Genomic DNA, 27729 nt, shown 5'->3' with positions numbered 1-27729 from the left:
TTTTTCAAATTGCAGATCTGACAGTTTATTGAACTAAATGAGAAATCTTGTCAAGGTAAACTCCATAGCACTCTTATTTTTAATCTCTTCCATGGCTAAAATCTCTGCTGTGATGATAGCATAGAGGCAGATACAAGGCAGTGCGTCCAGTCCCCAGGCTTGGTGTGTTGGTCATTCATGCTCCACCGGCTTCCCAAGCAGCTGGGTTGTCTCTGCACTCTGGTGCTGGCTGAGCAGGGCTGCACGGTGAGCAAGAGATGGACCGCTTTCTGGGTTTTGTCAAGCAGATCCGAAGATCTAGGAGAAGAAAGGGCAAAAAGTACCGACCAGAAGAGGATTACCACGAGGGCTATGAGGATGTCTATTATTACGCTTCGGAGCATTTTCGAAGTAAGCACTTCCCTCCACCCTCCTCTCCTGTTCCTTCTTGCTTGCTGGGACTAACAATAAACCTTGTGTGCAGCTTTAATCTTAAATGAAAAAGGTTCCCCAGATGGTGTTCTCTGGGAGCAGTCTGTAAGTACTGAAGTGCTACATTTTACTTGATTTGTTGCAAGAACAGTTATCAGATAGGATCTAGACAGTATAACCAGCCATAGGTCTAGACACATGGTTAATATTTTAGATGTAATTAATTGATTGTTATTTTAATAAGTCATTCAAAAAAGTATCTTGCAAGCTAATGTAGTAATTGGTCAAAGTATGTTCTGCTGTACTTGTTGTTTTTTCAATAATGCTGCATGTTTGTTGTTGTTGTTGTTGTTGTTTTTTACCTTTTAAAATTAGGAAGGCTCCTCATGGGAGAACGAATTGTTCATGTTCAAGTTGGTGCTGATGATGAACACTTCCAATTAAGACTTCTAGACAGTTTTCTGTAATCTGAAATGCTGTTTGTACAAGGGAGTTCAAATGCTTTTCTGTGATGTTTGTTCATAATTTTGTTAAATTAAGGGAATTCTTATGTGCTGTCAGCTACAAGCAGCAATAACCATAAAATAACATATTTATGTTGAGACATTCGTAAATTAGCTAATAAATAGCAGAGAACTAGGATTTTTCTTGTACCTGTCAGTGCTCTAAGTTCCTGGTGAGCTGTGGATGGGTCCTGATAGATTTAAAATGCCCAGGAATGCCTCAGGGTGCAAAGAAAAAGCAGAGATCACTGAGTTTATGTACCCAAATGAGAAAGAGGTAGATGACAGCTATATATAATCTACATTTTAAAAATTAGAACTTATTTCTGACCTTGTTGAATAGGAATCTTTGTAAAATTTGCATTCCAGTCCTACTTTTTTCTGGCCTTTTGATCTCTAACATGAATGTATCCCATTCACAACCCCTGAGCATTGACTAATAAATAATTTAGATCCTAATTTCTATGGCACTGAAAGCCATGTGAATTAATTCTATATGCCAGAAATTCTGCTGGGATTGATAAAGGTCGAGGGTTGAAAACTCACATGTTGGCGATAACAATGCAAAATTGTCATTATTTGATATTTTCTTAAAAAATACGGCTATGATTTTGCAATCTGAGTTTTAAAGATATTTCTCTCATAAAGTGTGTATGTGAATGATCTGTTCTAATGTAGTGAGTCTATTTTTTTCTAAATTTAGTTTTCCTAATGTATTCTAGAATTTAAGATTTGTGTCACATCAAAAAATACTGTCAGCTTGCATGAGTAACTTTGAAAATTCAGAAATTGAAAAAAAAAGAAGCTTAAGTACTTTTAATTATATTGGCATTCATTGTACAAATTTCTTGCAATCAATATATACTAAGTCAAATTCATGCCTCAGATTTGTAAAATGACATATGTTTGTACAAGTAGATTCAAACAAAATCCCTTAGATACCTGTAGTTTGTGAAGGATTATAAGAAACAACAGAAAAACTCTAAGTTTACAACATATACCTACAAGGAAAAATATTATGGAGGTTCCAAGAAATGACTTTAAAACAGTTAAGAGAATGATATCATAGTAATAGTCTTTATACTTCAAGTGCAGTAATCATATCTTACCTGGTTTGTCAAGGTCAGGCTAAGGATAAGATGTTAACCATCAAGTCATTTGCTTTGGATATGAAACTGATGTCTTTTACCTGTGATTATCAGAAAGCACCCATTAGACAGTCTATAACTTTGTGGAGTTAGATGCATATTGAGTGTCCAACTCCAATCTGCTACATAGTAAGCAGAATGTGTCACAGTAGACTTGTGCACTAGGGATTTGGCATTTCGTCAGATGTCAAACAGCCAGAGCTTTTAAAGATGTGTCATATGGCATGATGGCCTCTCAGTGCATCTTTTGGCTTCAGTTTCAGGGCCTCTCTGAATTGTGTATGGGAGACATCCACTTATGTTTAACAGCTGTAGAAATGTATTAAAGGGCGAGACTAATGCTACAGCCAGCCCTCTCAAATGGGCACTATGGTTGAATTCAATGATATCTACTGTGTATCTATTTTAATTAGTCTTTGGCATAATTTGAAAGTTTATGCCCTGTGTGCTTTTTCTTTCATGACTTAAAAACCGTTCACATCAAAGCCCAGAATGTGGTGGACTTTCCTGGTGACATTCACATCTTCATTATCAGCGCCATTGATAAACTAGAGGTGGCATTCTTATTTTCTCCCTGTACTGTTTGTTTCTTGAAACTTAGCTCTCTGTCTTGTCAATTTTTCTATTGGTTCAGATTACCAGAGAAACTTTGTATATATAATGAAAGACTGAGCTAGAAAGAACTCCCCAGAAAATTTCCCAGTAAGTCTGCCCCCTCTTTTGTACAGTTTCAAGTGGTTACTGATATTCAACTTTATCCCAAATAATGTCTCTTCTATAGTGTGTTTTGATTTAGAATTGATGTATTCAAATGTACATGAAGATGAATATATTTGATTCTTTAAAAGAACTGCCCTTGTCACTCATCTGTCCTTTCATAATTCAGGAGTTTAAATAAGCTAGACAGGTGCCTTGGGCAAATCATCAAATATTTCTGGGATTTAGTTTCCTAAAATGTGACAAAAGATGGTTTTATTTCTAAAGATTTTTCTAGGTGTAGAACTATATAATTTTAAATTTTACATGATTTCTAACACAATGCAGTTAAAGTTTTATCATTCTTTCTTTCTTTCTTTTTTTTTTTTTTTTTTAGATAGGGTCTGGTTTTGTTGTCCAGGTTGGCCTTGAACTCTCCATACACCTTTCTCAGCCTCCAGAGTAGCTGGGACTTGAGGCACATGCCACTGTGCCCAGTTTGGCGTAAAGGTATCAACTAAAGGATTTTAACTGGGATTTTTTTTTTTTAATTTACCTGAATATCTTAAGGGAATTGACTTTCTGGCAGGGATTGTTAGTGTGGGGATTCTTGTCACTTTAAGATTATAATCTATCATAGGGTATGAAGAAGCTTTGAAGAATTTTCCTAAAACTATAGAGCTCTGAATATATTGGTAAATCATAGACCACCTCTTGTACTTAATTGTATCCACCAAGGAGTACCATTTACTCTTTGAGGTTCTCACATAGATGATTCATTTGGCATTATTCCTTAAGAGAAATTTGCATTGATTACAGAACTGCCATGATCCTGAATGTGACAAAAAAGCTAAAAAAGAACCCTAAAATTCAATTATATTATGTTTGGTGATTTTATTTGTTTTCCACTAAGTACTAAGTTATAGCAATGTTTCTTTAAAGGATCTTTCAGATCAGACTTTATTTAATCTACCATACAAGAAAATAAAATTACTATATTGTTTGTATATTTTTTATTTAACCACATTGAATAATATTCAAGTTATGAAACAGGTAATGTACTTAGGACTGTTCTTATCCCTGATAAAAATTCTAACCTGACACTGACTACTTGAAAAGGAGAAATTTATTTATCTCTTTCATAAGACCCTAGCACCTTTTGCATGTGTGCAATGGTATTAGATTAGGCATGGACTTCCTGCCTAGTAACTGCTCTTCCAGGTTTCATCCTGACTCATCTTTGCAGGAGAAAAGCTGTGCAGAAAAGTTGCTGAAGATAGCTGTTAGTGACCCTTTGACTTCCTTCTGAGGTCCCTACAGGGAAACTAGAGAGAGGGAGGAACATGACTATGGTGTAGATCTTTTGGAGAAAGGTCATTTGTTTTTACAAATCATTTCATTTGTTGATTTGTTTTTGTTTGACTATTTCAGGAGTATTGACCAATAATTGTGATGTGTGTGTGTATAAAAACATTCTTGGCTAAGTTATTTTATTAGGCAATGTATGCATTTAAAACCCTTATTTGGATAATTCAGGCTTTAAAGTACTTTACATGTTCAGATTATGTTATAAGAGGAATGATTCACTTTTTTTTCTTTAATTGGAAAATATTGTGCATTATTCTTCTTAGCAAAAAAAAAATTAGCAGTGGGTGTTTGTAGTGTGAGGATTTTTTAGGCACTGGTGTGGGTGATTAAACAATTAATTTTTTCTTACTAGATCCTTTGACTAAATTTTAACATTAAAATTTTTTCTTGATAAATTCAAAGAATTTATATACCCTCTCTGCATCCTGTGAACAGCATTTCTCTCTTAATAGATGTACCAATAGGATTGAGTGAGAATTTTGACATACTTTGGAAAGATGGTTGATCCTTGCTATAGTATGTGCAAGAGCTGACATATAATCAAAGCGGCGGTTGCCTTCCTCAGCCTTTGGGGTATAAAGGGAGAGAGGAGAGGGGAGGGGGAAGAAGAGAAGCAAGCACATTTCATAGGCTATCCTTACTTCTCCAGTGCTTAGCAGCATAGCAGCCATTCATTTCTGTGTTGAAAACAGTGATCATTGAACTGACAGGTCTTGGATGTGAGATCCTGGGTGATTCAAGCCTCAGCTGTTTGACTCAAGAAAACACACAAGAATTAGAAGCAGCATCAATATAAGGAAACAGCAAAAATTTCTTATTTTATGACTATTATGTTTATTTTTCTTTCCTAAGAATTGCTTTCCATTTACAGTACATTTTTGTTGTTGTTGTTGTTGGAAAGAGACTGGCTAGCTAGTATGTTGGGTACTTTGTATCATCAACTCTATTATCCCAACTTAATTTTTTTTTTTCTCTGTGGAATAATTTAAAGGAATAGTAAAGTAGAAAAGGACCTTAGAATTTACTTTATTCCACCTGAGTATTTCTTAGTATTTTTGTTGTTGTTGTTGTTTAATCTAAGATATTCAACAATTCAAATGACATGTGCAAGTCCCACTGATCACTAAAAGCCAGATTCCTTTATTGAATCTGGTCCATGCTCTAGTCATTATCTCACATGCATGTTTAGCTCTCTTAAGATCTGATCCTTCTGATGATACTTCAGGCCCAAGATACATCTTCATATGAATTACAATGGCTGATTTCCTTGATAAGTGGTTTTACTGTTTTGAACATTTGATCATCTTATAATAAAGTCTTGGGGAAAAAAACCCTAACTCCTTACTCTATCTTGTAAGTCAAACTAACGCAATGTCTCATTTATGGGTGATGTTAATAACAGTGATTGCTGATGACTCAAAGATCAGACAACAGTATTTTCTGCTTCTCTTATTTGCACTGTGGTTTAAAAATATGTCTACTTTTCTCAATAAATATCTCTTCAGGGGATTTAAGATATCAATTCTATTTGAGACTATTAGAATTGGGACTCACTTTGGAGTTGAGTTAGCAAGATCTGCCATCCCGTGTAGGAAATCCTTCCCCAGTATCTCAGCTATGTGGCCATCCAGCATTTGTTAAAAACTTGAAGGGTAGACACATTAACTTCAAGGCAGAGCAAGACACTGAATCTGTGCTTCTTTTAAGTAAGTTCTGAACTGTATGTTAAATTATATGTTAAATTTCTGGCATACTCTAACAAATACACTGCATGTTCAAAATCTATATCTTGATCCAAATAAATATACACTATTTTGAATTGAAAATGCACTAAGACTTCATGTCTTCTCTCTACTCATATTATTTTCTCACGGATATAACATATGGCATGTGGAGGTGAGTAATTCCTTCAGTGCTATTTTTGTCTTAACTATACAAATCCAGAAGATCTCTGTATTGGGCCCACATCCATGTAGGCAATTTTTTTCATTTCTTTTTTGTGTATTTCTAAAAGATCACCAAAACTTCGACTTATTTAATGAAAACTACATTTTAGTACTTTCTGTTTTCATGATGAAGTGAACATCCATTTGTTTTCCCTGAAACTCGGCCCCACTCCCCTCCACTCCCTGCCCTGGGAAGAGCTGTCTCCATATTGAAATATTCTGTTTCTACTCCAATTCTGTCATTATTGATTGATCAAAACCGTCATCATTATTGTATACCATTTCTTAGCCCAGGGCAATGGGTCTAGTAATGGACATATAAACCAAGCTGGGTCTGTCAGAAAGCTCCTAAGGAATCTTGCAAATTCACTCTGATGCCCTCTGCCCGAGGAGAAACCACTCTGGAGGCGGGAGGGAGTCAAACCAGCCTGAAGAGGTGGAAGAGAAAGATCAGAAGGCTCTTGTGCATGTGTGGTCCCTTCTTTAGGGTCATGGGATTTCCAGAGCTGCCCAAATGAAAGATTCTATAGTGAGAAAAGGAGCAGAACGAGGATGGAAACTCAGATCGTCTAAGCTGGTAGTGTTTGTAATCTTTTAATTGGAGAAATATGACTATTTGGTTATTTTCATTGGATAGAAATAAGTGTCAAAGATGAAACACAGATTTTATTCCATTAGAATTTCTACCCTCTAACAATTAATTCTCTTACTGAAACTAGGAAACTACGTGACCTTGGATGTATCGCCTAAGTCCCTATGGTTTTGTGTCGCGGGTGTAAAATGGGAGTGCTATTTAGCAGTGTAAGACACTAAAGACGCAAGGAAGAGGAAACACCCAATGACACAGAAAGTAGCCTGCATCTCCCTGGGAAGCACATGGCCCATACAGCTGGAGGAAGGAGGTAGCAAGCGGGCACACTTGGGCAAAAGATGCTGCCCTTAGCATTACCTACGTGCATTTAACATTTCCTGTCCCCAGTTTCTGTTCAGAGTTGAATCTTGTTGTAGAGGGGACCACACAATTTCCCCATGCACCTCTCACCAGATAATTCAGCCAAATGCCAGAGGGAAACATTCCCAGTGGTATTTTTAAATATAGAAAGCAATTGATTATCTGCCTTTTTAATTTCAAGTGTTAGCATTCTATTCTGATGTCTCAACTATTTCATAATCTTATGGTCCAGAAGTTTCTCTGAAACATTCAGGTATAGAATTAAATTATTTGAATCTGTGGATTTAAACTAAATATCAGCAATTAGGTCTGTAGATATGTAAAATTCAGTTGAATTTCAGTTAACATGCCAAACCTTTAAAGATCTCTGTATTAGAAATTGTTAGAACTGGCTCTAAAATATTATAAGATAGATAAGTTACTCATAATTAATAACATTTAAAATAAGATAGTTTTTGAACTTTCTTCTTTATTTCCTTACTCTATAAAAAATAGGAAGATTAAATTTATGGTTAACATTCTAACACTTTTATTCATTTAGCAAATGCAAGTTGAACATTTATAACCCCAAATGTTGTGAAATCTGAAAGTTTCTGAGTGCCAGTATGATACCACCAGAGGAAAATTCCATACCAGACCCCATGTGGATATGTCACAAAGCTCACACACACAGTAAAATCATTGTATAAAATTACGTTTAGCCTATTTGTATATGAAGCATAAATTTAGAGTCTATACTTGAGTTCTCTTCTCCAAGGTATCTCATCATGTATGTGTGAATATTCCAAAGTTAAAACAAAACCCAGAACACTTTTAATATCAAGCAATTTAGACAATCAACATGTACCTGATGATGCCTGGGGACCACCTCCCTGGGTGCTAGAGATACAGTCCTGCAAAGACCAGAGAAAACCCTTGCCCTAGTAGAAGGAGCAAGCTAACAGGGAAGTAGAAAACAAAAGCTGACTGGAAGTGCGATAAAGAAAATGAGATGGAAGCTTTGGGACAGAGTGCGGGAGGTAGTCGAGTGGTATGTTAGCTAAGGTGGCCCTCTTTAAGAATAAGAAGTTGGGCTGGCCCATTTGAAGAGATGGAGCCACTGTGTGAAGAACTAGGTAGGAGGAGGCAGGGACATAAAACCCTCAGAAGTTAAAAGTGTTGTATTTATCAATCCCAATACAGCATTTTCCTTGACATCCTCCAAATTGCTTTCTTAATGTGCATTTGTAATTGCAACTGTTTGAAATTCAGAATTTATATTTCTTCCTAGGAATGAGGTAGCAAGAATAGAAAAAGGAGAAGGAAAAAAAAAAAACAGATTTAAAGCAGGCCTGATCATACCTATGTAATATTTCATTAACAGGTAAAATGTGGCTCTGGCTAACTGGGACACAGTTACTGGAGAAAGACTTTATTTTGTTCAAAAAATTAGTGTTGCTATTAGCATTCACACATAGACGTCTTTAAGTCTGATCCTGCCGAGTTAGGAGTAACTAAAGTGGGGATAGCATTTTGGGAGGAATGATAAAATGTTTGTTATGCTTTTAGAATAGTGTCAGTAAATGTATAGTAATCTTTGTATTTGGGTTCTAATCATCATTGAGCACAATTCTTAATCTAAAGGGCACTTGCCATGTAATCAGAGTATACAAAAATGTATGATCGTTTTACAGTTCATCGTTTGTTTTCAGTAGGACAAAAATACATCACACTTCTCCCTAGTCTTTGAAACTTACCACATTGTGGAGGTTTTTAATGGCTTATTGCATGTTATAGGAAAGAGTATGTGTCAAAAACAGTTTCCAGAGAGCCAGGAAATTCATGCAGGCTCTTTCCAGTTACAGTCCACATCATAGCCATCCTCTGTTGCTTTATGGAAAATTGGACCCTATGTTACTGTTGCTATCTTATTAACAATAGATGACTAGGGAATCTTAATTTGCTTATTGGAATATTGCTATTTTCTAGATCCATTACTGTTCATTAAATATGATTTAGCGAATTAATCTTTTATTTTTAGAAGTAAATCCAGGGTAATATAAAGTATTTCTATTTTCTGATGATTGTCTGAGTTGCTTTTCATGAGAGGGGTTAAGCAACATACTTTTAAATTTATGATTAATTTCAGTACAGTGGCAAGCATTTTGTGAAACAGGTGCCTCTGATTACTGCTGAGCTGGTCTTATGTTTTCATGTTGTACTTCTGCTGGCAGCAACATGTGGTTCATGAATTTTCAGGTGTAGGAAATAACATTTGATTTGTGTAGCCCCAATTTTGAAATAAAACCAGGCACATGTCAAATGTAGTCAATATAGAATGTGAAGCCAACAGAGGCATCCTTGCTGATTCTAAAAACTGAATGTAGGTTAACAAATAGCTTTGCTGGAGACTTTTACAAATGATCACAGTTATGGTTAACACTTGTTTCTGTAAACTGTCGCCTACATGTGAAAAAAATGAACTTTGCAAGTATGTATGTATGCATATGAGTATTTTTGCATCGATGGGGTTGAGCTCAGGGCCTTGTATGTGGTAGGCAAGTACTCTCCCACTGAGCTACATCACTCAGCCCCATCTTTGCAAGTATTTTGAAGACATGGGTATGAATTTTGATTTAGAAAATACTTTATTCAGTACATTTCACCCTGCCTATAATCATGGTCATATTTCAGGTGTACAAGTGCATAGCAGTTAGTTGGTTATAATTTTCCCCTTTATGGATTTACAGTGGCCTTTCATTATCAAGTGGAACTGGGGAATCCTCAGCATCTGGGATCAGTTGTTTATGGCTGGTTTTATCTATCAATACCAAGGTTTTATGATTTACAGGATAAATGCCTCTTTCATTTTTAAAAATCACAAAGTTTTTGTGTAATGATATTTTTAGGACCATTTGGAAGATGCTAGGCATAAAGTTGAGAACTGTTGGAGTCTTATAGTCTATTCCTTTAGTTTTACATATTAACTATAACAACGTAGTAGCATTCAGTGATTTTTTTTTAAAAAAAAATTTTAGTTGTAGTTGGACACAATATCTTTATTTATTTATTTATTTATTTATTTATTTATTTATTTTTATGTGGTGCTGAGGATCGAAACCAGCACCTTGCATGTGCTAGGCAAGCACTCTACCACTGAGCCACAACCCCAGCCACTAAGAATAGGGCTGTCATTAAGTATTTCAGTCCGTGAAGTTGGTGTAGCTTTTATTTTATCATCCCTCAAACCCTTCTCATGACTTCAAAGACTGCCTGCCACCAGGTGCAGCTCCCTGCCACTCTGCTCACTCATGTAAGGGTTAAACCTGGGCTCTAGTATGTGTGAGTGGCATGCCCACGTACCACCTGGTCTTGTGAGTACTTACATGTGCTTGCCACCTGAGAGTGCTACTTTATCATCTTCACGTTCCAGCACCTGGGCATTGCCTAGCCCATCAGGAGATGTTTCTTGCTTGCCAAACTATGAAGGACACTGGTTCCCATCTTCTACCCACAGAAGCATATCTGATTACTTCATAGTTAATATTCACATATCCAGTTGATTAGGAAGTTTAGAAAACAATTCTCTGATCACAAGAGATTTAGTTCGCCACATCCAAACTAAACCTGACTTTGGCCTCTCCTACTACTTCATATACCATAGAAAACAGCTCTTATCACAGTGTTAGAGAAACAAAATGCATGAAGGCAGAAGAGGAAGAAGGAGGAGGAGAAAGGAAACATATATATTTCTTAAGATTTTCTAGGTCTGTCTTCTTTTTTCAACCGGCTTTTGTTAGAAAGTTCCTGATTCTTAGTCTCCTGAGATTAGTGTGTGTTGGGTCCTGGGTGAAACACTTTTCATGCATTATTTCATTTAATGCACATAACTCTACAAAACAGATATTATTATCCTTGTTTTCCAAATATGCTGGAGCCAAAAAAGTCCAATTAACTTTCCCAATGTCACATAATTTTCTGGTCTGCTAGGTATTATTAGTGAACATTGTTTGAGCCCATACTTTGTGCTGAGTGCTGTGTGCAGTGTGGCGAGCCCCCAGACACTGCGCTCTGTGACCCCTCCCCTCGTGGCTGCTCAAGGGTGCCCTCCAGATCCCAATCTTTACCCTCTGGACAAACTGGCAAACTCCTAAGCTGGCTTGGATGTAATTCCTTGCCTCTAAAAATAGAAAAAGTAGCAAATGTAGCTACTGTTAGGACTAACTGTTGTGTAACGAGATAAATTTCCTTCTTAGTCCTGCTCATTCAATTATTTTGAATTCAGTTGTGCTTTGAACAGGACAACTTGCCTTACTTTCTGGGGTGACTCTGTTGTTGTCTCACCACATCTGAAATTAGAAACTGATGTTAATAATCCACAATGTGTTTGGACCAGAAGATACTCGGATTTATTATCACCAAGGTGAGCAAGTGGAACCAGTCTAGGGTAGAGATCTTGACTAAGGCTTGTTCCTAATTCCTCAGCAACATGGAACCAAAAGCAGGAGTACTGTGCCACATCTGGCCGTTGGACTATCTGACTATGAATGCATTTTTTGTCTGAGAGAGTTCTAACTCGCATTATTAAAGCTATATATGAAACCAATTCATCATGAGCAAAAATGTGAATGTGGGTATAAACACATTGTAATAGCAGAGTTCTCCAGGGGTCCCCAATAAATTCTTGAGTTCATGGGAATTTGAGAGTGATATAGGAGCTAGTTTCCTTTCTTTGCCTTCTGTATTACTAAGTTACATATGAATCATATTCACCCTGCTTTCAAATAGAATAAATCCCCACACTGCAGAGATACTGATGGGAAATATTTCTTAAATAAAGCTAAACATATTTACAGAAAAGTATAAATATTTCAAGTGAATATTATTCTGGTTCTTGACAACAGTGGTTAATGAACTTGGTGTCAGGTTCTGTCATTTACCTAACCTAGTATCAGCTTGGTTTTGTCCAGATGTCTTACTTGGAAATGTTGTAATTGTAATTGTAACTTTTGTCCAGGTGTCTTACTTGTGATGTTGTAATTGTCTCAGACAATTTGTTATTTATTATTTTCATTTGGAAGATTTTTGCTTTTTGGTTTTTCCTTCTTATTATCATGATAGTGATCTCTTTGTTTGAGATGTAATAGTGAATCTCAGAAACGACCTGACATGACTTGAATCTGTTTCCTATTAAAAACAAAAGACAAATTTTACACTATCTAGAGAAAATTCATAGTGAAGGGCATCACTTTTTTTGAAGTATAGTGTTAGTTCTTTACTTTGTTAAGACATTTTATACCTCTTAATTTTTATCAGATTTTTCATTTTTATATCCTTTTTCTCCTTCAGGATTCCCTATGTCCCATCCCCCCCACTCTCCTTCAATTCTAAATGTTAAACTCATGTGTCCTTCAGTGCCCTATTTGTCCTCTCTACCAGTGAGAATGTTGTGGACTTCTTCCATTAGGTGTCTGGTTCCCTGGTAAATCAACAGGCCCTTCAAATATTCATCTCCCCTTGACACTTCAGCCTCGGGCTTCTGCCAGTACTCAACCTGAGCTGCTTCAGACCATCTGTGGTCCTCACTCCTGCTCTCAAGCTACTGGCATTACTGGAAGGAAAACCTGCACCACCATGGTGGTTGGCCACATTACAGATTTTTGAGTTCCAGCCTTAGCTGGGCTCTTAACACCAGTCATCAATCTTTTGTCTTTATTTCCAGTTGCTCTCTTGCCCTTTCCTTCAACAGTTGTTCCCAAATCGTACCTCCCTTCTTCATGCCTGTACACTCTCTCAACCAAAGATAAAGGCTACTTCTGAGTGCTCTTGACTCTGCTTTCCCTACTTTCTCCGGCCTCCCACATATCTTTTACCAGAAATTTCATATGTACTTTCCTATCCTCAAAGCACAACAAAGGTGCCTAGTTAATATTGGAATAATTGAATAATGTTGCGTGGCCCTCTGGATTCCACTCCTGCCATTCCACTGAACGTGACCTAGCTAAGATTATCAGTGAAACTTTAAAGCAAAGATCACTAGGAGTTCTTTAGAACTTCCTTCACATTGTTGATCTTGCTGTCCCAGTTGGCAGTTGCTCATTCCTTTGGTCTTGGAGTCTTCCCTCTGTCTCAGCATCTGTGGTCCATCTTTTTCATGGTTCTTCCCCACTTTTCTGATGACCGTCTCCTTCTGTGCCTCCTCCTGATTTAGCTCTTTGTCTTTCCTGGAGTTTGAGTCCTTGCCTTCCCACTCTGTATACTCTTTATAGTTTTGATATCACAGATGAGCTCAGGTTCTTTATGTCCAACTGTCACCTGGGTGCTCCATCATCTCAGATTTCAACTTCTTAAAAACTGAACCTAAGCCCTTTATCCCCTATCACAAACATGTTCATTCCACCTTCCTTTCCTTTTTTAGTTAAAAGCATTATCCTGTTAATTGTGAATTTCACTCCCCACTCTCTGTATTTTCTAAGTTTTTCAATTATGTTTTACCTATTCCATCAACTTTAGAGTCCCTTTGCTCCTTGGTGAGCCCATAGTTAGAGCTTAATAAATGTTTATTTTAATTTTATTTTTACCAAAGTGTAGACAACTAGAGTACAACTGGATTCCAAGGGACATATTTATCTTCAACTTTGATATGTATATTAACATTTAGGCTTACTGGAAAGATACTTGGCAGTTTATGATGCCTAGAGGCTAAAATTTTTCTGAGATAAAGTATGCTATTAGAGTCATAGTATTTCATTTCATGATTTTGACCTTGTTCATTAAAAGCAAAGTGGGCAACTGGAGTTTCAAGGACCTTGTAGAGCTGGAAATATTAGCCTGGAGTCTAGAATTCAATAACCATTGATTGTCAGTCCAAAGCAGTTTACTGTTGATATCTTTTCCCTAAAATGAAATCAATTATTCTTGCCTGTGCATTTTTATTAACAGATCTGCTATTTGGACTAGAATAATGAATTGAAGTACAGTGGCAAATTGAAAATATGAAAAATAAAGTGTTTTCCAGTGACCTCAAAATGTTGATTTAATGATTCGCAAGGAATATCAGAGGAACCTTGGTGAAGAAGGTAATAGAAGCAATGAGCACATTTAATTGATTCTAAATAGTAACTTTAAACACTGTTTAAATGTAATATCAAATAAAATTCTGTCTTTTTTTCATAGGGCAGAAAATTTTTTGCTCACAAAAGTTTTGAATTGACCAAAATGATTGGAATTTGCATGTTCTATGTATTTTTTTACTCAGTTTTCCTGAAACAATTACTATATAGTGTCTTCTCACAGAGAATAAATTAAGATGAAAGTGTGAGATATTTACATTTAGAGAAGCAATTCAGATTGCGTGGTATTTAAAGGAGTGTTCAAACCAGGTACCTTTAAAGTACAAATTTCAAATTTAAGAACATATTTAAATAGGCAATAGAAATTTTTTTCACATGGTATAAGCAACAAATGAATTATGAATGATTCTTATCTATTTCTCCAGTAAAGCCCATATATTATATTTTTTATAATAAGCATTAGAATTTTAATGATTTATTTCATTTAGACATTTTACAGTGTGTGTGTGTGTGTGTGTGTGTGTGTGTATATATATATATATATATATATATATATATATATATATATATATATATTCGTTTTTAGTCCTTCTAACAATCTTATAAGGTGATTAATCAGCTGTTATTATTGTTATTCATCATTTTATAAATGAGGAAACCAAAGCACTGAACAGTTAAATGGCTTATCCAGTGTCACACTCCTAGTAAGAGTGACTCTTCCCTTGGTTAATCTGTTTCAATCTTACCTGTTTCTCTCCTCTCCTTTGAACTCTTTGCAACAGGCCAATTGCACTATTTATCTTTCTATGTGTGGAACACAGCAGGTGCTCAATGTGTGTATTTGTAAAACAGACTAGTCTAAACTAGATTGGCATTTCAACTCAGAATTTTTCTTAAAGAATCTTACCATTCATTGGACTGGGGATGTGGCTCACGCTCACCTGGCATGTGTGCGGCCCAGGTTCGATCCTCAGCACCACATACAAACAAAGATATTGTGTCTGCCGAAAACTAAAAAAAATATATAAAATAAATAAATATTAAAAAATTCTATCTCTCTCTCTTTAAAAAAAAAGAATCTTACCATTCAAATGCCATATTTCATCAGAACCACATAATTCATTACTATCAACATAGTTCTCTCATATCAATATAATTATGTTATTAGCTTCAATATATTAAAACTGCATTTGTAAGTCCTATAAATGAAATAATTGAGAGTTGTCTTGGGAAATATAATAGAAAGGAAAAGAATGAATATTTTATTGTTAATCTACTTGGGGTTAATTCCATTCTATTAGTTATATATTGCTACATGACAAATTAGCCCAAAGCTTAGAAGCTTAAGATAACAATCACATCTTACCGTCTGGAGATCAGCTTAGCTAGGTCCCTGGGCCCCTGGGCTCCTGGGCTCTCGGGAAGTTGTGATCAAGGTCTAGGCTGGAGTTATAGTTACCTGTGGGCTGGACTAGAGAATGATTCCTGTCCAGCCTCAATTCCGTGACTGCAGGCAGGCCTCAGGTCCTTGCTGGCTGTTGGTTAGAGGCTTCAACTTTGTTTTTTTTTCCTCACATGGTTCTCTCCTTTGGGCATTTATATGTGGCAACTGGCCTTCCTCAGAGCAGGAGAGCCAAGAGAGGGCAAGAAAGGGCATGTCAGCAAAAGCCATAGCTTCTCTGAAACTTAATCTTGTAAGTGACAGCCCATCACTCTTGGCTTCCATTTTAATAGAAGAGTGTTACAGGGTTCAGCCTATACTCAAGAGGACAGGGTTACACCAGATGGCGAACACTAGGCAGCCAGAATCATCAGGTCATCTTAAAGCTACCTGCCTTCATATTAAATGTTATTGTTCAACTACTGAGTAAATCAAAAGAAATAAAATTCCAACAGAATGATCCCTGCCTTGTTCAGATTTTTTTTTTTTTTTTTTTTTTTTTAAGGGAAAAGCTACAGAAACTCAATTCAAAGTCACTTTAGCAGGGAAAAAAATTATTTAACAAAAAGTTCCCAGAGTTGTCCTGAAAACTAGGTCCAGCAAATTTCTGTTCTGTGGTCCTTTTGACACTCAACTCTTCCTTCTAACTAGTTTTGCATGGATTCTATCAACCTGTCTTGTGCTCCATGGTAACCCATAAAGTCAGGAGGAAAGGAAATGACCCAATTGACTAGATCTGGGTCACTTTCTCACCCCTGGAACCTGGGAGAACATGACAGGAGTAAGATATCAAAGTCATATGAACTGAATGTAGAGGAAAGAAAAATTGAGGTGCTATTATCACAATAAGGAACATTGGCAGATGGGCAAGCAAATCACTTAGGACCCCTGCTCCTGTCTGTCCCTTTGTGCCTTTACCTGTTCTGTCTCATGTGATTTACTATGTTTTTTATTTCATTTGGCCTGTTACCACTGAGTGTCTTATAAACAGCAAGAATTTTATTTCTCAGAATTCTAGAGCTGGGAAAGTTCAAGATGAAGGTGTTGGGCGATTTGTTATATGGTGAGGTCCTGTTCCTTACAGATATCACCTCCTACACCTCTTCCTGGGGGCAATTTCCATTGGTGGGAGGGACAAGGCGTCTCTCCGAGGCCTCTTGTAAATGATCGTTGATGAGAACTTCACTCTCATGAGCTAATCACACATACACACACCCAGAAGCCTCATTTTTTTCCCCACACTTTCACCTTGGAGTTAAATTTCCCCATACAAGTTCAGGGTGGGGGCACAGACATTTAAACCATAGCTGTGGTAGGTATACAAGATGATGTACCTTGTCTTGTTTGTAGGAATACAAAGGGAACTACACTTCTCAAGAGTTCATGCTAAATAACTGCTTAAAATCAATAACAAAAGGTAAACCACAGTTTTGCAATACAGTTGTGTCTTATAGAATCAAAATGCCTCCTACGCCTTTTTGTGTCCCCTTTCAGTATTAGTAGAGCACATGATAAGACTAAATCCAGTCATCTAACTAGAGTTTCAGCCTGATAACAAAGCTTTATTAGTGTGTTGACTTACAGAAAACACAAGTGTGTGTGCACAGATAGTAATTGGGATCAGCTGGGCCATTTAGGGGTCAAATACCAAGTATCCAAGGTCACTCTTGTGTAAAATTGAACCTAATAAGCTGCAGTCCCTGCTTTACAGCAGCTTATTTGTCATTGCTTTTTCATTGGTTGTATTTCACCCCACACTTTCGAGTATCTAAAAAATGAGACCTAGGGATTTGGCCATAGCTTTTTATCTAGAGAGCAAATAGAATGGTTGGACAGCTATTGTGATTAAATTAAGTTAAATGAGGTCGATTGCAAAACCCCAAATCATTTGTCAGACCTTGTTGCAGTTTTCCACCATGCTGCAGTCTCTTGTAAACTGGGCCCTGCTCAGAATAAGAGTCTTCACCTGAAGCCTCTTGACTCCTCCTCTTCCCTGTCCTGGGAGGACCCCTGGGAGTCAGTGTGTCCCATGGCTCTCACCACTCTCCTTCCAGCTGTAGCACTTTGCAGACAGGATATTTGGTGGAGAGGCTGTTCCAGCATCTTTGCTTTCTTGCATGTTTGTCACTAGACATTGTGAGAAAGTGGAGATGCTGAGAAAAACAGAACACAGGCCATGTCTGAGGATGTGGTAAGAGATGAATGACATCTGGCCTGGGATCAGGGAGGAGAAGAAAGCAGCAGATTTACTAGTCCTGGATCAAGTGGCCACAGAGGTGAATTTGCCTTCTGAAACTATCTGTTGTTCTCCTGCTGCCCACCTATTGCCACATGGCTCACATGGTGCTGTGCCATCCAGGTTGCCCACTAATAAAATACTTAGGGTCTTCATGTGTCTCAGGTGTTCTACCACGATGCAAGTTCAAAATCCTCCGTCCTCTGTCTATCTGTGTACTCATTCATTCCCCAAATTTTGGTTTTCTCTCTTTATCTCCATCCCCGAATCTCAGCCTTCCTCACCTTCTTCATCCTTATCCCAATAAAAAAAAAAAAGGTATGCTAATAATGACATAGACTAATTTGCTAACTAAATGGCTTTCTTCTTAAGACTCACATAGAGTGTATGCCTATCTGGTAATCTAGATCATTATGGTTTTTTTCTTTTTTTAATTTTAAAGTTTTTATTTATTCTAATTAATGATACATGTCAGTAGAATGCATTTTGACACATCATACATAAATGAAGTATAACTTTTCATTCTTCTGGTTGTACATGATGTGGAGTTATACAGGTCGTGTAATCATATATGCACATAGGGTAATAAAGTCTGATTCATTCTACTATCATTCCTAATCCTATACCCCCTCCCCTCCCTTCATTTTCTCTGTCTAATCCAAAGCACCTCATTTCTTCCATAGAACCCCCCTTATTATGAATTAGCATCCACATATCAGAGAAAACATTTGGTCTTTAGTTTTTGGGGATTGGTTTAATGTTTTGCTTTTAGTTTTGTTTGTTGCTTGCTTTTGCTTATTAACCCCAATGAATCTGAAAATGATGAGATTTCAGAGTAAGACAGTTTGGGACTGGGTCACTTTTACTAAATTTTGTTAAGGTACTCTACATAGATATGAGGACACTTGATAGATATGGGAAACTTGGCAGCCTCTTTTGACAGAAACATTTCTATCTCCTCCACTTTTCTTCTTCAACCACTTTTCAAATTTCTTCTGCTTTTTCTTTTTCATATCCAGCTCCTTATTTGGAATTTGAGGCCTAGGCTAACTTAGTAGAATGTTAAATTGGCAGTGTAAGTTAATGGAGGTATAAAATTTGGTTGAATTATCAATCACCAGGCATGATAGTCAAAAGAACCAGAACCTGGCAGGTAGGGGTAGTCCTAGTGTACCCAGAGCTGGTCCAACCTTTCTGGCAGCATATTCTCTTCTTCAGGGAGATGGAGGCAACAAGCACTTCTAGAGAAGGATGGAGAACACATAAAAGGCACATATGGCCTGATGAAATAACAGAAGGTCCTTACGCCAGCCAAGAGGACCCTTCACAGGAAAATATCAGAGGGGAAGTGGGAGGTCCAGTGGTGCTATCATATGCAACCAAATAAATTGCTTTGTGTTGCCTTTAAAAGCAAAGCTGTGACCAATGAGTAGGAAAGAACTTTTCTTTCTTTCTTTTTTTAAAGCAATAACATGTCTTTACTGTGACCCCCTACTTGTGATGCCAGAGAAGGAACATATGCAAGGAGACCCATGATGGAAAACAGCTCATATATTATGTGTGAACTCTGGCCAGCTGGTGGAATCTGGTTATATAGTGTTGTCATTATGACCAGGGACACTGGAGGAAAATGAACCTGGCTTTGACTGCCCCTTGCAACTGTGTGACTTCATCTCTAATTCTCTAAAAGGGGAATAATAATTGACCTCTCTTAGGATGTTGTGAGGCTATAAAATGAGGTGATGCATTTAAAGTGGTTAGTACAGCATCTTGCACATACTAGTTGATCGATGTTATTTTGGGAAAGTCTGAGGTCAGGGGAATCTGTGTTTGGAAGGCAAGCGGGCTTTTATCAGTTAATGATGTGAGTCAAAGTGTGCCATGTATTCATCATCTTTGGGGGATGGTTGAATTAAACGGTCATTTATGCTCAATCTGATTTTTCATGTTAACAGTTATTTACTTAAAATAAAAATGAGGAAGTATTGACTTCAATGAGGGGCTTTTCCCTTCTATTTTTTCCCTTTGGTCTCTCTATTCCTACCTACCTGTAAGTTCAAAATTATGACAATGTTGTAAGAAGTAAACACCATTTTTGCTCTACTGTCCTATTAACCTTGATGGTCTTGCACTATGAATTAATTGAAAGAAAGTGCACTTTGCAATGCATAATGAATGAACCTGCACTTCTTGAATGTCTCAGTTCTACTATGAATTGGATATTTAGGAAAAAAGTGAGGAAATCAAACCCTAAAATAGGCTGTCGTTTGCCAAGTCAAATATGCTTCATCTGAATGAGTTTTCTTCTACTTGCATTGAACTCAAAATAGTGTTTTTCTAGCACTTGGGGGTAGGAATGGTTACTTAGATTCTTGGGGGACCTGATCTTAAATATCCATGGATACTTAAGAAGAAAACTTGAAATTTATATGTTGACCATTAATCTTTAGCCCAACTTACTATATATTGTTAAGAACATTACCAGGGAAATAGATCATTAAAAGAGGTTCTGTTTGGAAGGTCATCTCTCTGGGTATTGAATAACTCTGGATCTCAAAGCTCAGTCACTTCACCGATAGGTAACTGCCAAGAGGAAAACGTTTCTGCCTGTTGAAGACAGCATTGGTCCAATGGATGTATTTTCCTCAGATATAAATAAGTGAAAACAGCTGGATTATAACCTGGAAACAAAGTTACTCAGGGTTCATTACATGTGACATTTTAACGACCAAGAAATAATACATCTGTGTACTAATTAACTCCAGTTTAGAAACATGGCAAAAAATACTATTAATTCAAGGAAGCAATATTGCCCATTGGTTAAATTCTTACACTCTAGAGTAAGAACTAATTGGAATCCTGGCATCTCTACTTAATTAATATTTAACCTTGTCAAAGTATATTAACTTTTCTAGGCATCTCTGGTTTCACCCTCTATAAAATGTGGGTAAGTGTTAGTTAGACCTGTTGTCTCTCCTGGAGATCAGATCAGATCATTAGAAATGACTTATCACAGAGTTTGCTACTAGGTAAGCAGATAACTATTATCAGTCAGAGGGGAAAAAATGGTCTCTATGTCAAGATGCCTACAATCTGATCCCAGCTTTAATACTATCTAGCTGTGTAATTCTGGACTAATCGTGTCAGGATTCTCTGGACCTTAGTTCCTTAACTGAAGGTGAAAAAAAAAATGATTAGAAGATCTTGAATATTACTTCCAACTCTAAAATACTATCCTGTTTAGCAGAAGCATTGAAAAATCCCAACTTAAAAAAAAAAAAAAAAAAAAAAAGAAAGATTCCAGGATTTCTAACTGCTAATTATTTCAGCCTTTACTTAAACATTCCCCTTGTATGAGAAACACCTTTTGCTTTACCCCACCTCTATTTCCCTAGGAATTTCATTACCCCCAGTTCCAGGGAAAGGTGTTAAGGGGAAAATTAGCACCTCCTTGCTACTGTTTAAACACTTAACTGTCCTTAATTGCTCTCTTTAATGTTTTCATGACCTCACAAATCCTGTCTCAATGAGATTCTTAAATATCTGTTTAACAAACACAAATTTATCTAACATTCATAAAGAAAAGTGCACAAATTCTGAATGTACCACATGGTGAATCTTTATGAAGAGAACGCATCTGTGTAAATCAAGAAGTGGATCATCACCAGAACCTCACAATTCCCAGCCTTCCTGTTCCAGTCACTAACTCGCCTGGAGGTAAACCACAATCTTAATCTCTAATGTCACACCATAGATTACTTCTGCATGTTTTTGAAGTTGATGTAAATGAAATCATCTACTAAGTAATCATTTGGAATGGAATTGTTGAGCCATAGTGCATACATATGTTCAGCTTTAATAGATACTGCCAAAGAGTTTCAAAACTGGCTGTATCCTTTTATACAACCCTTCCCTTAACCACAAAAGGGAACAAGAATTCCATTTCTGATCATCTATCTCTCTTTAAAGCACCCCATATTTTGAATTAGGTTATACCCTGAATTACTAAATTTATGCCTGTTGTTCCTGAATTATTCAACTGCTTTAATTTTCAACTTGCCTTAGGTTAGAGGGTAAGGAAAATGCTCTAAAATTAGATTATGATGTTGTTTACATCTGACTGTGATGAGTAAACACTCAATTCTACATTTTACATGGGTAAATTTTATGATATGGGAACTATATCTCAATGAAACTGTTTTGAAAAATGGTCCCAGTTTGGATGATAGACTATATGTTCATCCTACTTTTCCCATTTCTTCCATTTGCAAACAATTTTTCTAAAAAGATAAAAAGAAATAAATGAATCTGGCTGCTGCTTTGGAGGGGAAACAGACTTTGCGTGGCATGGTTTTTGAAGTGTTTGCTAGCAAGAGATTTTCATTCCAAAGCAAAAGAAAGCAGATTATGCTACACCAATAATTAAGGTACTTTTACTGACATCGAATTGGATTTACAATTTATGAAAATTAAAGATGACTCCTAAAATATACATTCCTTATAAATTTTGCCATGAGATTGAATATTTTAACTAAAACTATGATAGCTCTATGGGAACCAAACCACTGTAGACCTTAGTGGTGAAAAATAACTATTTTATCATGCTTTCAGATTTTGTGGGACAAGAATTTAGATGGAGGGCAACAGAGATAGCACGTCTGCTCCCCACTGTCTGGGGCCTCAGCTTGTCATTGGCTTGGACTTCACTCAACTGTCAACTAGAGTAACTGCACGTGGCTTCTCCCCTGGGCTAGTGTGGGCTTCCTCACAACACGGCAGCTGGGTTTCAGGAGGGAGAAGTCCAAGAGGGCAAGGTAGAAATGCATGGCATTTTTATAATCTGGACTTGAAAACCATGGTTACTTTCATCCTATTCTGTTTACTAAATCACAAAATTCCACCTAGATGCGAGGGAGAGCACATGAGCCTCATCATTCCATAGGAGAAGTGTCAAGATCACATCGTAAAAAAACAACTAGAATGGGAGGTATTGTGAGATGTATTTTTGGATCCCACTTTTATCTGGATTTTCTCTTTCTTTTATGACTACTGTTCCTGTCCTACCCAATTTGATCTTACTGCCGTAATTTCTTTTTTACTTTGGGGTCCTGTTCTGGACAGGAGCTGTGGCTGATCAAATTCAAGAGTTAACAGGGGCTGGATGGCTCTGTACTGTTTGGGCCTTGCCAGGAGCCCTTAGCCCTCCCAGGCTTTTGGAGTTGGGCAACTGTAGCCACATGACCCAATTGGCTTGCAATACTCTGTAGTGTTGGCTCTTTGGGAATTCTGCTGTTCTCAGACATCTCTTTACTTCTCCCTGCTCTCTGCTGTATAGTTGTTGGTATTGTCTTTCTTAGTGGCTTGTCCTTACTTGTTTGTCGTTTAGAGTTTGTGAGATACATTGTCTCTTAGTTTGGTGTAAAAGTTGGCCATAGGGTTTTGACTGCATTGCTCTCTCCATTTTTTAGGTGGGGAGTTGGGAAGACCCAAATTATGACCCCACTGTCATCACCATGTTATCTGAATTCACCAGGAGTATCCTTTTAAGAATATGAATCCCTTCGTGTTTCTGCTGCTTGCACACACGAGTGGCATCCCACTGCAACACTTTACCTTGAGCACTGGGCACATGGGGAATCCAGTCTGCTCCTCTGCCCTCTAAGCCTATTCCCCACCCCATCACTGCACTCCTCATACTAAGCTCTCTATTCCTCCAGAGGAGCTGCAAGTTTGCCTGAGGGCCTTTGCACAGACCTGGCTGAATATTTCTTATTATGCAAATTTTTAAAATATATATATTTAGATTTTGATTGTAGTTGGACATATTTTATTTATTTATTTATTTATTTTGATTGTAGTTGGACATATTTTATTTATTTATTTTGATGTGGTTCTGAGGATCAAACCCAGGGGTCACACATGGTAGGCAAGCGTTCTACTGCTGAGCCACAATCCCAGCCCTCCTATGCAAACATTTTAACTGCCCTGTCCTCAATCAGATACTTAATTTCTTGTCATAATGGCTCTCCAATCATATGCTCTCCAACCACAAACATGTGGTTCCATTTTATTTTCACCACTGCACTTATTGTTAGATGATATCATTTATGTTTGTTTATTGGGTCCCCTACAACAAACAGTAACATGTAAGGAATCTCTTTAAACACTGTTTTCCTGGTGTCTGATACTCAGGAGATGTGGAATCAGTGAGTGTTTGAGAAGTGAGTAACCAGCGTAGGTTCCCTGATACATACTATCATTATAATCTCTAAGCTGCTTTGTCTTGTGGATCTTCATTTACTAAAAAGCCTTTTTATCTTTAATATTCTTGGATACAGTAAACCTGTGACATTCATGAGGAACATGCCTACAGGGACTTCTTCTATCCACAGAGTCACAAATATAACGTAACACTTCCTCCATAAAGTGCAGTAAGTGTAACTGAAAAATTTAAGTGGCCTCTTAATGTTTCTTTGAATACAGAACTAAAATCATTTCTAAAGCCATTAAAATACATTCAGCCACTAAAATAAATGCTACAGTACATTACACAAGATTTTTATTTTCAAGAGGTTCTTATTGTTCCCCTCAGTGCCCTATGGTTTGGCAAATAGGAAAATCCAGCTTAATTTGAACACTTGCCATATTGACCTAGAGTAGAAAAGACTAACTGTCCTTGGATAGCTTAAATCGGATTTCACTTTTTCATATGAAAATTATCTGTTAACAAAGGAATATTTCTATACAGCACTACGTTCTTGGTTGAAAAGGTTTTCTGGTTCCTCTGCTTAGGGAGAATGCTTCTGAAGTTGTGTGAAAAGCCCATGTGCCTTGCTGTCAATCTCCCCTCTTCCTCACAGTCTCAAGCAGAGACTGACTGGTCAGAGGTGAGATTAATTCAGGCTCCGCCCTCCTGTTTTGATCACCTGTCGCATCTGGACAATGTTGGCACAAGCTCCACAGCTTCCAGCGGATTCTCATGTCCCTTTCTTGTTCCTTTGAAAGTTTTCACAGCTGAGCAACTTTGTTACCTTCATATAAAACTATTTACCTATAGAATTTTGGTGTTATAGACTGGAGTGCCTCTAACTCTGCACTGAAAATCTAACCTTTTATTCCTTCACTTAACTCCAGTTTATATTTTTATTGCAAGATTTGTGCCTTTATTGGGTGTTTTACTTTCTTTTCCTTTCCCATAAGCAACAAACATGCACAGCATGCAGAAGATACCACTCTCCTGCTGAGCACTCATAGTTTTTCACTAGTTTTATAAATTGTTTCCTCAGAAAAACATTCCAGAGCTTTAGTGGACATTTTATGTTCTACCTTTGTGTTCCAAGCACCTTAAATGTATTTATCTCATTTAATTTATACTACACTCCTGTAGGAGGTGGGGATTAAATAGAAGATCATATCCCCATATTACTAGCACAGGAAACTAAGGCTCAGAGAAGCAAAAGCAAAATTGACTTCTATCCCAGGTCTACCTAACTTCAAAATCTCTTGGCCATCTTTCTCTCTCTCTCTTTCTCTCTCTGTAATATTATTTTTTGCAAGGAGATATATTATATTCATATTTTATAGGACCCACATTTTAAATAGTCAAATGATCTAGGTGAAATTAACTTTAATTACATGTCTTATACCAATATATCAAAATAGCATGATTGCAGTCTGCAACAAGAGAAGATCATTAATGGGCCATTTTCCTTTCTTTTGCACAATTCTGGAATAAAATTTGGTCTATATTTGACATTTACAGGCATTTCACTGTGATTTAACTATATTTCAAGAGTTCATTACCTACGAGTGGCCAGAGGCTACTTCATTGGATTTCAGAGAGGAGGGGAGGGGTGGGAGGACAAGAGAGAGAGAAAGTAACCAGTGGCAAATAAGACCCCTGTACTTCTGATCCTCATTTCCTCAGTCTTTCTTCTCAAAGCAAAATGCAATTTCTTATGTGATTTTCAGTTATTCTACAATTATTCTATATTGGATGTATTTTTACTTATCTTTTTACACAAATAGAGACATACTATACACAGATTTTATTGTTTTTTATTTAACACTGTATCTCAGAGAGTCCATTTCTTAGTAGTGAGTTTGTGTAGGTATGTGTGGGTGCATTGGGTTATGTAGGTTGTGTGCATCTATGTGTGTGTTCCATTTTGTTCAACAAATATTTATTGATGACCTCATTTGTGCATATACTTTTCTAGGGACTTGGTTATGCTAGTGAACAAAATTGATAAATGCCCTGGCCTTCATAGAGTTTATGTTTTAGAGAAGAGATACAGTCAACATCTATGTAAGTTACATAGTCTGATGGACAATCATAAGTACTATGAATGAGAAGGAGGAGAAAAACATGCATTGGGGGCAGTTTTTATAGAAAATAGGGTGCTCAGGAAGACCTCATCAGGCAGGTGAGATTCTCTCCCTATCCTGTGGGAGGCAGGGGGTCACCCGTGGGAAAGGAGCGTTCCAGGCAGGAAGAGGGCAGTGTGAAAACTAAGATGGGAGGATGCCTGGCACACTAGAGGAGCAGAGGGCCAGTAGAGCTGGAGAGTAGGAAGACAGGGAGCATCTGAGTGAACAAGTCAGTGAGGGAGGGTCAGGGCTTTTGCTGGGCTTTGCCGTCTTCTGTAAGAACTAGACATTCACTATAAACACAAGGGTGTCTGCTATGTTCTCAGCAGCAGCCAGGAACCTTTCCCTCTGTGGATGTACCTTACTTTATTTACCAGTCTCCCATTGAGAAGAATACCTAGGTTGTTTCAGACATGTTTTAATTATGAACGATGGGACAGTAGATATCTTTGAATCTACATGGCTTTGCACACAAATTGACTTACATATAGGATGGATTCCTAGTTATGGAATAACTGGATGAAGGAATTCATATTTCTAATTTTCTTAGATATTGCCAAATGGTCCTAAAAAGAGGTTAAGCAAATTTCCATTTTCAATGTGTGATAGCAATTTTTTTTCCCTGTTACTGCTATAGTGATTAAGGGACGGTATAATTTTTGCCAATTCCATAAGTAAAAGTGTTCTCTTATTGGCAGCACTTTTGAGCAATCCCTCTCCACTCTAATTCACATAATAATGTAGACTCTACCCCACACTCCTCTCTTCTTGGGGCTCCCACATGGGTTGGCACTTTACATCTAGAGGAGCATATATTGTTTTTCTTTTTTTAATTTGTTTTCACAGTAACCTTTATTCTATGTATTTATTTTTATGTGGAGCTGAGGATTGAACCCAGGGCCACACACATGCTAGGCAAGTGCTCCACCACTGAGCCTCAGCCCAAGCCCTATTGCTTTGTGTTTTAACTGTTCATGTCTTCGTGTCTCAAGAGCAGGGTTAATCTCCTATTTCGTATACCCTTTCCACTGACTAGAACTTTGCTTAACACATAATAAACAGTTATTATTACATTTTTTTGCCAATTGACAAGTAAATGACTTAATTCTGTTTTAATTATGCTATATAATCTTACACTTGTGTTATCAATTTAGTAATTAAAATGACAACAATAACTGTCAGTGAAACATTTTGATTTATTGAATTACATATTCTTGACTGCTGGCTGAAAACAATTATGTATTCCATCTGTAATGCTCAGGATGGAAATGGTCAATTGGTTATCTCATTTCTGATCTCCAAAATAAGCATTTCTTTAAATATACAAAAACCTAGAGGGACTGAATCAGACACCTATGTAGGTGACAGTAAATACACTTTAACCAGGTTCCTGTAGCTTAATCTGTTTCTATCTGGTTTATCATCTTGCAACTGAGCAGCAATTTCTGGTGTGTAGCCTCAGGCATCCGGCTGCTGAGGTCTTTAGGCCAGTGGCTATACTGTCACTGGGTTTTGAGAATCTTGAAAATGTGATTTGAGAATGCATTTAGACAGAGGAGTGAGTGCCAGGTCAGGAAGATGTGCAGCATTTCTTAGGCTGTTTCCC

General features: G+C 37.2%; 1 protein-coding gene and 1 long non-coding RNA gene across 15 annotated transcripts in view; one reads left to right on the top strand and one right to left on the bottom strand.

The window, feature by feature from the left end:
• Grip1 (glutamate receptor interacting protein 1) overlaps window positions 1-27729 on the top strand; it is a 629888-nt gene that overhangs the window by 257490 nt on the left and 344669 nt on the right. The window lies entirely within an intron of this gene.
• Window positions 48-15716, bottom strand: LOC143397989 (uncharacterized). Of its 10 annotated transcripts, none has more exons than XR_013091230.1 (6): window positions 15443-15716; window positions 14984-15087; window positions 4768-4881; window positions 2024-2103; window positions 774-1133; window positions 48-297 (listed from the first exon to the last, which is right to left on the bottom strand). It is a non-coding gene; the product is annotated as an uncharacterized LOC143397989 (long non-coding RNA). The 10 variants fall into 10 exon arrangements; XR_013091231.2 differs by having other exon boundaries at window positions 774-887; window positions 15443-15709; XR_013091233.1 differs by lacking the exon at window positions 774-1133 and adding an exon at window positions 11319-11352 and having other exon boundaries at window positions 15018-15087; window positions 15443-15704.

The sequence above is a fragment of the Callospermophilus lateralis genome, chromosome 4 (assembly GCF_048772815.1).
Source record: "Callospermophilus lateralis isolate mCalLat2 chromosome 4, mCalLat2.hap1, whole genome shotgun sequence".
Lineage (NCBI taxonomy): Eukaryota > Metazoa > Chordata > Mammalia > Rodentia > Sciuridae > Callospermophilus > Callospermophilus lateralis.
Note: the sequence above shows the minus strand (reverse complement) of the source record. Positions and strands in the feature narration are given on the sequence as shown.